The sequence below is a fragment of the Aegilops tauschii genome, chromosome 5 (genome assembly GCF_002575655.3).
Source record: "Aegilops tauschii subsp. strangulata cultivar AL8/78 chromosome 5, Aet v6.0, whole genome shotgun sequence".
NCBI classification, from domain to species: Eukaryota; Viridiplantae; Streptophyta; class Magnoliopsida; order Poales; family Poaceae; genus Aegilops; species Aegilops tauschii.
In genome coordinates this window covers 196,319,850-196,335,459 of record NC_053039.3, presented here as the reverse complement: position 1 = coordinate 196,335,459, position 15,610 = coordinate 196,319,850, and positions in this window count along the sequence as shown.

Below are 15,610 nucleotides of genomic sequence, written 5' to 3'. Positions count from 1 at the left end.
TTTGCACACAAAAGCATAGCAAACAGATTTGTTGAAATCTAGCTCATCAATATCAGATTTTGTGGCAAGTAAACATGCACTTTTCAATTTAATTTCAGAAACAACACTAGATGGTTTATTATTAGGTTTAATTTGTTGCTCAAATTCTTTTGCCACAATCTGATTTTCACTCTTATTTTTCTCCTGTTTTGCTTTATTAGCTCTATTAATGTCATCTTGCAAAATGGAATCAGGAGTCATAGGAAGCAAAGTAATATTTTTATCCTTATGAACAAGAGTATACTGATTGTTTCTACCATGGTGTACAGAATTTTTATCAAATTGCCATGGTCTACCAAGTAATAAGGAACATGCTTGCATGGGTACCACATCACAATCAACATAATTAGCATATGTAGAGATACTAAAATGCACACGAACAGTACGTGTTACCTTAACCTTGCCGCTGTTGTTGAACCATTGGATGTAGTAAGGATGTGGATGTGGTCTTGTGGTGAGAGATAGTTTCTCCACCATCTCCATGCTAGCCAAGTTGTTACAGCTCCCTCCATCTATGATGACGCGAACAGAACGTTCCTTCACAACTCCCTTTGTATGGAACAAATTATGCCTCTGATTTTGCTCTGCTTGTGTGACCTGCACACTCAAAACACGTTGAGCAACTAAACATTCATACCTGTCAGCGTCTTCAGGAGCCATGTATTGCGTCTCATTTTCAGAATCATCTCCACCATGTTCTTCACGTGTAATAAGAGCCAAAGTCTCCTCATCATAGTCACTAGCGGACTCATACCCACCATCCTCAGTAGCAATCATTACACGCTCAGATTTGCATTCTCGCGCATAATGTCCTCTCCCCTTACAACGACGACAAATAATATCACTTGTGTGCCCTGTTGATGCCATGGAAGAAGAAGAGCTCTGTGTAGGCCCGGCAGGTGCGCTCTTGGCAGATAGTGGCGGTTGTGCCTGCTTTCTTGTATCACGGCTGGAGGTGGAACCCCATGGACGTGCTGGTGCAGTGGAAGTAGAAGATGCACGCGGTGTCCATGATGAAGGTCGACCTGCAGAAAAGTTAGTTCGCGACAATGCTTGTCGATCCTGCACCTCACGTTCAGCTTTACAAGCAAGATGGAATAAACGAGTGATATTAGTATACTCCTTATACTCTAGAATGGTCTGAATCTCTCTATTTAAACCACCCATAAAACGTGCAAGCATAGCTTCATTCTCCTCAAATATACCACATCTAATCATGCCAGTTTGTAATTCCTGATAATATTCTTCTACAGAATTTTTCCCTTGTCGTAAACGCTGCAGTTTTTGCAGCAATTTACGTTGATAATATGGTGGAACCCAACGAGTACGCATAGCAGTTTTCAAAGCAGCCCAAGTAACTGGAATTGGATATAATCTACAATGTTCAGACCACCATACACATGCAAAACTAGTGAAAGCACAAACAGCAGCTGCAACCCGTCTCTCCTCGGGATATTGTAAACATGTCAAACATTGTTCAGTTTCTAACTCCCAAGTAAGATATACATCAGGAATGTATCTACCCTCAAACGGTGGAATATTCAATTTCAGTTTAGGAACATGGTCATGATCTCGTACCTGAGGTGGTGGTGCAGGCCTACCGTTGCGAATATATACCTGAGGTCGACCTGCTGGATGTCGTGCTGGTGGCTGCACGTAGTTCTGATTTTGATCAACCTCATCCTCATAATCGCCCGCATAATCGTCATCCTCCTCAGCCGCCGCAGGAGCAGGAGCCAAAGAAGCATCAACAGTAGGGACAGCAGCACCCGAATTTTGACCAATCTCAATTGGAACGCGCTGTGCCCGTCCCACTTGATTTGGAAGGCGGCGTTGGAGATGTGGTTGTTGTTGTTGTAGAGGTGCGACATGTGCAGCCGGTGGTGGTTGGGGAAGACGCTTTAGTAATTCAGTAAACTTGTTATCCAGCTTTGTCTCAAACGACTTCTCCACGGCATCTATCTTCTCCATAGCCTCTTCAAATCTGTTTAGCACATCTCCCACCTGGCCACTCATCATTTGCTGAAATTTATCATGCAACTCCTTGTTCGTCATGTTCGCCCAATCAGTCTCATCGGCTTGTGAACCTGCCATGGTTAGCAGCAATAGAAACACAAAAGAATATGATCCTGCAGACTACTAGAAGTGGTGGGATGGTGGTGTGTCACAAAACCTTCAAGCGAATCTCAAATTCTTACCAGTTCTTACCCAGCAGCAGGTGGTGATCGGCAACCGTTGTAGTCAAAACTCTCAAAGCTTGGATAGAGCGATTACCAGGGAGAGTCAAACGCACGACGTAGATGTATGTGGAGCTGGGAAGGCATATAATATGGTAGCAAAAAGGGTCAGCAATAATCAATTCAGATATGCAAAGTTGAATAAACGCTCAACGACGGTACTGTGCTGGTCCTAGGCTAGACCGTGCTAGAGACGCGAGCCTAGAACACTAACAAAATCACGGCGCTGCACGTAAACAAGGGAGGAGCACACTCTGAATTTTTTTTCATTTTTTTAAACTTTTTTCTTTTTTTGCTCCGCAACAATTTTTTTTCGAAAAAGTCTACAAATGGTCTAAAAACTACCTAGCCAGAATTTTCCAGACTTAGTTTTTTTTTAAACTGGAACTATTTTTCTACTGCGGGTAACACAAAAGTTTGGGAGTCCTTCTCTGTGACGACTCGGAGTATGGCGTGATCTGGAAATCCAAAACAGAGTAACAAAATACTGGACTTGGACTAGGACTGGTGGTGGAGATGAATCTGGTGGAACTCGGACTGGTGGCGGATATATGTTCCAGGTGTACTCGGATTGGAGTGATGGCGGCGGATATGTGGTGGCGTATATGGACTCAGATTGGCGGTGAATATGTGGTGGTGGTATATGGCAGCGGCGATGAAGTTGGTGCGGTGGTGGTATATGGCAGCAGCGATGATGATGATGCGGTGGTGATATATGGCAGCGGCGACGTGACAACCTGTGAACAGAACTCGAAACTCTAAAGGACTAGACGCTAAGACCAGCAACTTGACACGACGATGCAACCGCAACAAAGCAAACACAGAAAAGATTATGCAAAGGCTCAGATTGGTTCGGATAGGATGAACTAATCCTTTTTTTTTGGCTTTTTCGTGGACTATAGGTATGAAGAACAAACTCGATCTAAACTATGAAAAACTGTAAAATCTCACCGAGTGATAGAGGCAAAGGTGTCCCGTCTTTCGATGAGATGATGGATATCGCTTTGATGGAAGTCGACTTTGACGATCCGACTACGAACGTGCGAGGACGTCGCGCCTTAGCAATCGCTAAACCAACTCCGAGAGGTTATTGACCACGCCGGAGCACGATCAACCTGAACACGAGAGTCTGTTTCCTGCGAGCAAACGAAGAACAAGCAAGAAACTGAGATTGCAATCTGGATATTGCAAATATAAGATGAAAGCTTTATTGATCAAGGTGGGGTTCTGTGACGCCTTTGTCTAGTCGTTGAACAAAAACGAAGTACGCGAAGTTGCAGCTATGGCGACTTTTAATCTAAACAAAACCCAAAGTCTAAACGACGCCCTAAGGGCTGTATATATGGAGGAAGAGGGGGGAATTTCGTGGCCCTTGGGGAAGGGGTCCGAAACCAACCCTATCTCTTGTTTCCCCACACATACGGACTCTAAAAATAGCCTATACTCAAGTATTTCGAAATTACATGGACCTGGCCCAATAATAAGGTGACGCAGCACCTAGAATAGCCTCTGGAAGAAAGTTATGAAGTAGCATCTTGTATATTTCGTCCAAGGCTTCATGCACGCATTATGGTGGCTTCAACGTCCTGAAATCATCACTTGTAACTCCGTTCTTGTCCCCCATGCGCATGCCATCATCTCCATGCTTGTTCTTGCTCCAATGTTCATCCTTCTCAAAGCTAGGCCCTTCATTTGTACGCAAAACAAATGTATCCAGTTTAGGCAGCATCATATTCTCATGAACATTAGAATCACTAACAAGAAATGAAAGTACCTGGTAATTTAATTGGCGTGCGCGAGCTCTAGTAATTAGTCCAGTATGTATAGCAGCAGGGGTTGTGGGTGTAACAATGGTATTGATGTCCTCATCATCCTCCCCTTCTTGAAATGAAGTCGTCCTCGACGGAACCTCATCTCCCTCACCCAAATAAGGCTTCAAATCTGCAATGTTAAAAGTGGGACTAACCCCAAAATCTTCAGGCAGCTCAAGTTTATATGCATTATCATTTATTTTCTCTAACACCTTAAAAGGACCATCAGCACGTGGCATTAGCTTTGATTTGCGCAAATCAGGAAATCTATCCTTACGCAAATGTAACCAAACAAGATCTGCAGGTGCAAACACAACATGTTTTCTACCCTTTTCTCCAGCAAGTTTATATTTAGCATTCATACGCTCAATGTTTTCCTTAGTTAACTCATGCATTTTTAAGATCAATTCAGCACGTTGTTTAGCATCAAAATTAACCTTCTCCGAAGATGGAAGAGGCAACAAATCAATAGGTGCACGAGGTAGGAAACCATACACAATTTCAAAAGGGCACATTTTAGTAGTAGAATGCAATGAACGATTATAAGCAAACTCAATATGAGGCAAGCATTCTTCCCACATTTTCTTATTATTCTTCAAAACAGCCCTAAGCATAGTAGACAATGTTCTATTGACTACTTCAGTTTGTCCATCAGTTTGGGGGTGACAAGTAGTACTAAAAAGCAGTTTAGTCCCCAACTTAGCCCATAAACATCTCCAAAAGTGGCTAAGAAATTTAGTATCACGGTCTGAAACAATAGTATTTGGCACACCATGCAAACGAATAATTTCGTGGAAGAACAAATCAGCAACATTAACAACATCATCCTTTTATGGCATGGTATAAAGTGTGCCATTTTTGAAAATCTATCCACGACAACAAATATGCTATCCCTCCCCTTCTTTGTTTGAGGTAAACCTAAATAAAGTCCATAGATATATCCTCCCAAGGAACACTAGGTACAGGCAAAGGCATATATAAACCATGAGGATTGAGTCGTGACTTAGCTTTTTGACATGTAGTGCAGCGGGCAACAAAACGCTCAACATCCTGTCTCATGTTTGGCCAAAAGAAATGTGTAGCAAGTACGTCCTCTGTCTTCTTCATGCCTGATGAGGACATGACTACCTTGGATACGACCAAAAATATTGCATACATGCATATTTGTCAGGTGATTTCTAGTGCAAACTATTCAATAATCTATTTATGTTATCCAGAACAAAAATACTTCACACACTTTTGTGTTTTGTCTAATTGCAGGTGTATGGGACATTTGTACAATCCACATATGAAGATAAGGCAAAAGGAGAAGTTTAGGTTCTGTTCAAAAAGTCCTCTCACGTCACTTTTGGGCCAAGAGAAGATAGAGTCCAAGTCTCTCACGTTCTGGATTCAGATTCGGACTGCACAGACATACCTGACTCAAAACGCCAACAACTTTTTCATACGGACACCGAATTGGGTGATTCTTTTTTTGTTGGAAACTAGATTTCATGCTCTTTCCAACCCAATTGGATTCACCTTTAAATTCGTCCGGAGCATTGAGTTATGGTCGAAACAATCTGACGTTGCACCAGAATCCGAGTCAAACTACAAGTCCAAAGGTGTTGCATCACCTCCACTTGGGCCCATGAGCCTTGTACGACCTAGGGTTGGTTTTAGGCTGCCTTGGGACGTCCTCCCACCTCCTTGGCCGCCACCCCTTGCTCCTATATAAGTAGATCCATCTAGTAGCTTTTTCCTTGGAATTTGTTTAGTTAAAAGTTAGCCATTGCAACTTCGTGTACTTCGTTTGTGTCCAACGACCAGACCAAGACCGCTTACGGATTCCCACCTTTATCAATACTTCATCTATATTCACAATATTCAGATTGCATTATCATATTCTTGCTTGTTCTTCGATTGCGTGCAGGAATAGACCTTCGTGGTCAGGCTGATCGTGCTTCCGGCATCGTCAGTAACCTCAGGAGATTGGTTTAGCGATTGCTAAGGCGCAACGTCGTGCACGTTTGTAGTCGGATCATCAAAGTCGACTCCACCAAATCGATAGTTATCATCTCATCGAAAGATCGGGACACCCTCGCCTCTATCAAGTGGTATCAGTTTTCAGGTTGCTCGGTGAGAATTTCCAGTTTCCCCTAGATTAGATTTATTTTCTTACCTATTGTCCAAGAAAAAGCCACAAAAAAGTTAGATCTATTCATCCTTTTGTCCAAGCCAGTCTGAGCCTTTGCAATTTTCTATTCATTGTTTGCATTATTGAATTATCGGTTGCATCGTCGTGTCGAGTTGCTGGTCTTAGGGTCTAGTTCGTTTAGAGTTTCGAGTTCTGTTCACATTAGTCACGTCGCCGCTGCATCGTTATCCCTTCTGCTGTCCACCACACCATCCATCAAATTCCACCATGTGCTACCCATAGTTCATTGTCACAATCATAGTTGAGGTCGTTCACATCTTCGCTTGATCCAATCTGCATCTTATCTAGTTTGTCTTGGAAAGAGGGAGAGAAAAAAAAGACAGAGAAAAAAAAGAGAAAAAAAAAGAAGTCAGAAAAAAAAAGAGAAAGAAAAAAAGTGTGAGGAAAAAAAAGAGAAGAAATAAAATAAAATTCGGATCTATCTAGACTCAATCTCATAGTTGAATTCGGATTGGAATCTGTTTTGTGCACTGTTTAGTAAAACAGGCATACCTTCCTCATACGAAGTCCGTTTTGACTCCGCGAGTACTTAAATGAAAGCTAGCGACGAGCCGCATCTAAATAGTTGCAGAGACTAGTTCAATATTTGACACCTCAAAATCGTCTTCTAAATAGGTCTTTTTGCCCTCCGAAGTTCGCGGACACAGCTTATTCCAGTTTTTCAAGCCAGTTTCAGAATTCTTTCACTCCTCATATCAACTCGGAATTGAGTGATTCTTTTTGCATTGGAAAGCTTGAGTTAGTAGCATTCTTTGAAAAAAATTATCAGAAAATTGGCACAAACTTTTCAAGAGGAAAGTTGGAGAGAGTTGTTGTATATCCTGCTTGGCAGTTGTTTTTCATCATTATCTTTACTGTCGTTGTGATCTTCACTTATATCTTGCTGTCCAGAGCTACTTAGTATCCTTCATTGATGCTAGTTGTGCTACGCCGTGACCTCATTAGTGTTCTAGGCTCGCGTCTCTAGTCCGGTCTAGCCTAGGACCAGCACAGTACCGTCGTTGAGCGTTTATTCAACATTGCATCTCTGAATTGATTATTGCTAATATTTTGCTACCATATATAGCCAACCCAGCTCCACATATTTCTACACCGTGTATACGTACGTTCCCCTGGCAATCGCTTTACTCAATCTTTGGAGTTATTTGACACCGCTGGTTGCCTGTCACCACCTGCTGCTTGGTAAGAACTTGTAAGATATTGATATTTGCTTTACTGTGAGCGCTTTACCACCACATCCTAGTAGTTCATAGGAACATTATTCTTGAATTTTGTTTCTTGTTTCTACTAATCATGACAGGATCTAGAGTCAATTCATGGGGTTTGTCGATCGTGGGAGATGTGCCATCACCTATGCAAATACCACAACCGTCACGAGAGGTGCACAAACATCCAAATGCACATGATCAGGTTAATGTTTCTATACCACCATTTAATGGCCGTTTTAGACCTGCTTTATATATTGAATGGGAGTTTGACCTAAATAATATATTTGCTTCCAATAATTTTGATGTACGTAAAAAAGTTAAGGTTGCGGTTGGTTCTTTCACTGGTTATGTTGTAGGTTGGTGGAGTGAATATTGTCGGTTACACCCTAATGATATACCTACTACTTGGGATGATTTGAAACTTGCCATGCGACATACATTCGTTCCCGCTTATTATACTCGTGACATGATTACAAAGTTGCAACATTTAAAACAAGGTAGTGACACCGTAACGAAATATTATGATACTTTACAAACTACCTTGCTGCATTCCTCTTTAGAAGAAAGTGAAGAAGATTTTATGGATAGATTTTGGGGAGGATTAAATCGTGACATTCAGGAGATACTAATACATGAAGAGTGTTATCCTATGGACCATTTGTTTCATCTTGCTTGCAAAGCGGAACAGGAAATAAAACGACGTGCTGCGCACAAGGAGAACAAGCGCGAGATGCACATTCCAAGAGTTGATACGGTTGTCCCTTCAACTACTAAGCATACTATGACAACCACATCCGTTGTTGTGAGGACTACATCACCTCCACCATGTGACACATCATCACCGAGAGTGCCTACCTCATCTGAGTTGATCATAAGAGGTAATGACAAAGGTACTAATCTTCCACTTCCACATGAGTATGATGAATGTCTTGTCAATTTAAGTGCACCATGCGGTGAGCTACCCACTACTTTGATCACACCAGCTACCTTAGAGGACTATGTTGATGATTTGACTTTGCCATGTGATCAAACAATTTTGAGTGAGCCCATTGAATTAACTATCGATGCAAAAGAATCAAGTGAATCAGGGAATAAATCAGATTTGGATCAAATATGTTTGAAAATAATTGTGCCAATGTTTAATCATTTTGATATGACCTCTAATCTTGGTGATGGTTCATCAATGTTGGGATGGTTTAATGATGAATATTGTCAATCTTTTCATATGAATAAGAGCTTCACTTATATGTGCAAACTGAGTTGCAATACTTTCATGCCTTCTACTTCTTGTGATAATATTTTGGCTTTATATTTTATTAACTATGAAAGTTACTCATGTATACATGTGTCATATGTGCAAAATCCACGGGAAGTAAAAATGGATGACATATACATATACAACATGTACACCTTGTCTCTTTTGTTAGCCACATTTCAGATTAAGCAACGCCGAGGACGGCTTTGTTTTCAAGAAGGGGAGGATGATGAGGACATGACTACCTTGGATACGACCAAAAATATTGCATACATGCATATTTGTCAGGTGATTTCTAGTGCAAACTATTCAATAATCTATTTATGTTATCCAGAACAAAAATACTTCACACACTTTTGTGTTTTGTCTAATTGCAGGTGTATGGGACATTTGTACAATCCACATATGAAGATAAGGCAAAAGGAGAAGTTTAGGTTCTGTTCAAAAAGTCCTCTCACGTCACTTTTGGGCCAAGAGAAGATAGAGTCCAAGTCTCTCACGTTCTGGATTCAGATTCGGACTGCACAGACATACCTGACTCAAAACGCCAACAACTTTTTCATACGGACTCCAAATTGGGTGATTCTTTTTTTGTTGGAAACTAGATTTCGTGCTCTTTCCAACCCAATTGGATTCACCTTTAAATTCGTCCGGAGCATTGAGTTATGGTCGAAACAATCTGACGTTGCACCAGAATCCGAGTCAAACTACAAGTCCAAAGGTGTTGCATCACCTCCACTTGGGCCCATGAGCCTTGTACGACCTAGGGTTGGTTTTAGGCTGCCTTGGGACGTCCTCCCACCTCCTTGGCCGCCACCCCTTGCTCCTATATAAGTAGATCCATCTAGTAGCTTTTTCCTTGGAATTTGTTTAGTTAAAAGTTAGCCATTGCAACTTCGTGTACTTCGTTTGTGTCCAACGACCAGACCAAGACCGCTTACGGATTCCCACCTTTATCAATACTTCATCTATATTCACAATATTCAGATTGCATTATCATATTCTTGCTTGTTCTTCGATTGCGTGCAGGAATAGACCTTCGTGGTCAGGCTGATCGTGCTTCCGGCATCGTCAGTAACCTCAGGAGATTGGTTTAGCGATTGCTAAGGCGCAACGTCGTGCACGTTTGTAGTCGGATCGTCAAAGTCGACTCCACCAAATCGATAGTTATCATCTCATCGAAAGATCGGGACACCCTCGCCTCTATCAATGCCAAAGTGTCCCATTAATCCTCCTCCATGCGCCTTCTGCAACAACAAAAGACGAAGAGAGCTAGCTGGAATGCATAGCTTGTTAGCACGGAACACAAATCCATCATTAACGACAAACTTGTTCCAGGTTCTTCCTTCTTTACAATTCTGCAAAACATCTTTAAAATCAGCATCATGCACATATTGATCTTTGATGGTCTCCAAACCAAATATTTTGAAGTCAAGTTGTGAAAGCATAGTATAGCGACGAGACAATGCGTCAGCAATAACATTTTCTTTACCCTTCTTGTGTTTAATGACATAAGGAAAAGTTTCAATGAATTCAACCCATTTAGCATGTCTACGATTCAGTTTAGCTTGACTTTTAATATGTTTCAAAGATTCATGATCAGAATGTATAACAAATTCTTTGGGCCATAAATAATGTTGCCATGTTTCTAAAGTCCGAACAAGAGCATATAGTTCTTTATCATAAGTAGAATAATTCAGACTAGGCCCACTCAATTTTTCAGAAAAGTATGCAACAGGTTTACCATCTTGTAATAACACACCTCCTAATCCAATTCCACTAGCATCACATTCAAGCTCAAAAGTCTTACTAAAATCAGGAAGTTGGAGTAAAGGAGCATGTGTCAACTTATCTTTCAATACCGTGAAGGCTTCTTCCTGTGCGGTACCCCAAACAAAAAGCACATCCTTCTTTGTAAGCTCGTTGAGAGGTGCAGCAATGGTGCTAAAATCTCTCACAAAACGCCTATAGAAACCAGCGAGTCCAAAAAAACTCCGCACTTGTGTGACCGTTTTGGGCTGCGGCCAACTCTCAATAGCTTCAATCTTGGCTTTATCAACTTCAATTCCATGTGGAGTAACAACATAGCCAAGAAAAGATACTCGGTCGGTGCAAAAGGTGCACTTCCCAAGGTTACCAAACAAACGTGCATCACGTAGAGCAATAAAAACAGCATGTAAATGTTCCAAATGTTCTTCCAAAGATTTGTTATAAATCAGTATATCATCAAAATAGACTACCACAAATCGTGCAATGAAAGCACGTAAAACTTCGTTCTTTAGTCTCATGAAAGTACTAGGTGCATTAGTTAACCCAAAAGGCATGACTAACCACTCATATAAACCAAACTTAGTTTTAAATGCTGTTTTCCATTCATCTCCCAATTTCATACGAATTTGATGGTATCCACTACGCAAATCAACTTTGGAGAATATTGTAGAGCCACTCAATTCATCAAGCATATCATCTAGCCTAGGAATAGGATGACAATAACGAATAGTAATATTATTAATGCCTCTACAATCAACACACATACGCGACGTACCATCCTTTTTAGGCACTAGTATAATAGGAACAGCACAAGGACTAAGAGATTCGCGTATATAACCTTTGTCGAGCAGCTCCTGTACTTGACACATAATCTCCTTCGTCTCCTCTAGATTGGTACGGTATGGTGCACGGTTGGTTAGCGATGCACCAGGAATAAGTCAATTTGATGCTCAATCCCTCGAATAGGTGGTAATCCCGCTGGCACGTCTTGTGGGAAGACGTCAGCGAACTCCTGCAAAATGTTAGTGACAGCAGGGGGCAAAGAGGAAGGCACGTCCTCGAATGAAAATAATGCCTCTTTGCACACAAAAGCATAGCAAACAGATTTGCTGAAATCTTGCTCATCAATATCAGATTTTGTGGCAAGTAAACATGCACTTTCCAATTTAATTTTAGAAACAACACTAGATGGTTTATTATTAGGTTTCATTTGTTGCTCAAATTCTTTTGCCACAATCTGATTTTCACTCTTATTTTTCTCCTGTTTTGCTTTATTAGCTCTATTAATGTCATCTTGCAAAATGGAATCAGGAGTCATAGGAAGCAAAGTAAATTTTTTATCCTTATGAACTTGTATACTGATTGTTTCTACCATGGTGTACAGAATTTTTATCAAATTGCCATGGTCTACCAAGTAATAAGGAACATGCTTGCATGGGTACCACATCACAATCAACATAATCAGCATATGTAGAGATACTAAAATGCACACGAACAGTACGTGTTACCTTAACCTTGCCGCTGTTGTTGAACCATTGGATGTAGTAAGGATGTGGATGTGGTCTGGTGGTGAGAGTTAGCTTCTCCACCATCTCCATGCTAGCCAAGTTGTTACAGCTCCCTCCATCTATGATGACGCGAACAGAATGTTCCTTCACAACTCCCTTTGTATGGAACAAATTATGCCTCTGATTTTGCTCTGCTTGTGTGACCTGCACACTCAAAACAGGTTGCGCAACTAAACATTCATACCTGTCAGCGTCTTCAGGAGCCATGTATTGCGTGTCATTTTCAGAATCATCCCCACCATGTTCTTCACGTGTAATAAGAGACAAAGTCTCGTCATCATAGTCACTAGCGGACTCATACCCACCATCCTCAGTAGCAATCATTACACGCTGAGATTTGCATTCTCTCGCATAATGTCCTCTCCCCTTACAACGACGACTAATATCACTTGTGTGCCCTGTCGATGCCATGGAAGAAGAAGAGCTCTGTGCAGGCCCGGCAGGTGCGCTCTTGGCAGATAGTGGTGGTTGTGCCTGCTTTCTTGTATCACGGCTGGAGGTGGAACCTGATGGAGGTGCTGGTGCGGTGGAAGTAGAAGATGCACGCGGTGTCCATGATGAAGGTCGACCTGCATAAAAGTTAGTTCGCGCCAATGGCTGTCGATCCTGCACTTCACATTCAGCTTTACAAGCAAGATGGAATAAACGAGTGATATTATTATAATCCTTATACTCTAGAATGGTCTGAATCTCTTTATTTAATCCACCCATAAAGCGTGCAAGCATAGCTTCATTCTCCTCAACAATACCACATCTAATTATGCCAGTTTGTAATTCCTGATAATATTCTTCCACAGAATTTTTCCCTTGTCTTAAGCGCTGCAATTTTTGAAGTAATTCACGTTGATAATATGGTGGAACCCAACGAGTACGCATAGCAGTTTTCAAAGCAGCCCAAGTAGCTAGAACAGGATATAATCTACAATGTTCAGACCACCAAACACATGCAAAGCTAGTGAAAGCACAAACAGCAGCAGGAACACGTCTCTCCTCAGGATATTGTAAACATGTAAATCGTTGTTCAGTTTCTAACTCCCAAGTAAGATATATATCAGGAACTTATCTATCCTCAAATGGTGGAATATTCAATTTCAGTTTAGGGAGATGGTCATGATCTCGTACCTGAGGTGGCGGTGCCGGCCTACCGTTGCGAATATATACCTGAGGTCGACCTGCTGGTGGTGGTGCTGGTGGCTGAACGTAGTTCTGATTTTGATCAACCACATCCTCATAATCGCCCGCATAATCGTCATCCTCCTCAGCCGCCGCAGTAGCAGGAGCCAAAGAAGCATCAACAGTAGGTGCAGCGGCACCCGAATTTTGACCAGTCTCAATTGGAACGCGCTGTGCTCGTCCCACTTGATTTGGAAGGCGGCGTTGGAGATGTGGTTGTTGTTGTTGTAGAGGTGCGACATGTGCAGCCGGTGGTGGTTGGGGAAGACGCTTGAGTAATTCAGTAAACTTGTTATCCAGCTTTGTCTCGAACGACTTCTCCACGGCATCTATCTTCTCCATAGCCTCTTCAAATCTGTTTAGCACATCTCCCACCTGGCCACTCATCATTTGCTGAAATTTATCATGCAACGTTTTGTTCGTCATGTTCTCCCAATCAGTCTCATCGGCTTGTGATCCTGCCATAGTTAGCAGCAATAGAAACACAAAAGAATATGATCCTGCAGACTACTAGGAAGTGGTGGTGATGGTGGTGTGTCACAAAACCTTCAAGCGAATCTCAAAGTCTTACCAGTTCTTACCCAGCAGCAGGTGGTGATCGGCAACCGTTGTAGTCAAAACTCTCAAAGCTTGGATTGAGCGATTACCAGGGAGAGTCAAACGCACGATGTAGATGTATGTGGAGCTGGGAAGGCTTATAATATGGTAGCAAAAAGGGTCAGCAATAATCAATTCAGAGATGCAAAGTTGAATAAACGCTCAACGACGGTACTGTGCTGGTCCTAGGCTAGACCGTGCTAGAGACGTGAGCCTAGAACACTAACAAAATCACGGCGCTGCACGTAAACAAGGGAAAAGCACACTCTGGATTTTTTTTCTCTTTTTTTTCGCTCTCTTTTTTTTGCGCTCCTCTTTTTTTTGCGCTCCTTTTTTTTGCGAAAAATCACTATAATGGCGAGTGTCTCAAAACTCTTCCCAGGTCAAACTGACAGGATGGGCACAAAATTTTTAGACTATTTTTTTTCGGAAATTAGGGCAGCGACGACGAAAAAGTGCGACAAAAAATCACTATGATGGCGAGTGTCTCAAAACACTCCCCGGGACCTAAAAATAGGATAGTGAAAAAGTATTTTTGGTTGCCGAAATTTTGGCCTAAAAACTGCCTGGGGGTCTCCAGAAATTTTTGGTTGCATAATCTTTTCTGTATTTGCTTTGTTGAATTTGTGGTTGCATCGTCGTGTCAAGTTGCTGGTCCTAGCGTCTAGTACTTTAGAGTTTCGAGTTCTGTTCACAAGTTGTCACACCGCCGCCGCACCATCGTCATCACCGCTGCCATATACCACCATTGTCATCACCGTTGCCATATACCACCATCATCATCACCGCTGCCATATACCACCATCGTCATCATCGCTGCCATATACCACCATCATCATCGCCGCTACCATATACCACATATCTGATGAGGACATCAATACCATTGTTACACCCACAGCCCCTGCTGCTATACATACTGGACCAATTACTAGAGCTCGCGCATGCCAATTAAATTACCAGGTACTTTCGTTTCTTGGTAATGATTCTAATGTTCATGAGAATATGATGCTGCCTAAATTGGATACATTTGTTTTGCTTACAAATGAAGGGCCTAGCTTTGAGAAGGATGAACATTGGAGCAAGAACAAGCATGGAGATGATGGCATGCGCATGGGGAACAAGAATGGAGTTACAAGTGATGATTTCAGGACGTTGAAGCCACCATAATGCGTGCATGAAGCCTTGGACGAAATATACAAGATGCTACTTCATAACTTCCGTCCAGAGGCTATTCTAGGTGTTGCGTCACCTTATTATTGGGCCAGGCCCATGTAATTTCGAAATACTTGAGTATAGGCTGTTTTTAGAGTCCGTATGTGTGGGGAAACAAGAGATAGGGTTGGTTTCGGACCCCTTCCCCAAGGGCCACGAAATTCCCCCCTCTTCCTCCATATATACAGCCCTTAGGGCGTCGTTTAGACTTTGGGTTTTGTTTAGATTAAAAGTTCGCCATAGCTGCAACTTCGCATACTTCGTTTGTATTCAACGACCAGACAAAGGCGTCACAGAACCCCACCTTGATCAATAAAGCTTTCATCTTCTAGTCGCAATATCCAGATTGCAATCTCAGTTTCTTGCTTGTTCTTCGTTTGCTCGCAGGAAACAGACCCTCGTGGTCAGGTTGATCGTGCTCCGGCGTGGTCAATAACCTCTCGGAGTTGGTTTAACGATTGCTAAGGCGCGACGTCATCGCACGTTCGTAGTCGGATCGTCAAAGTCGACTTCCACCAAAGCGATATCCATCATCTCATCGAA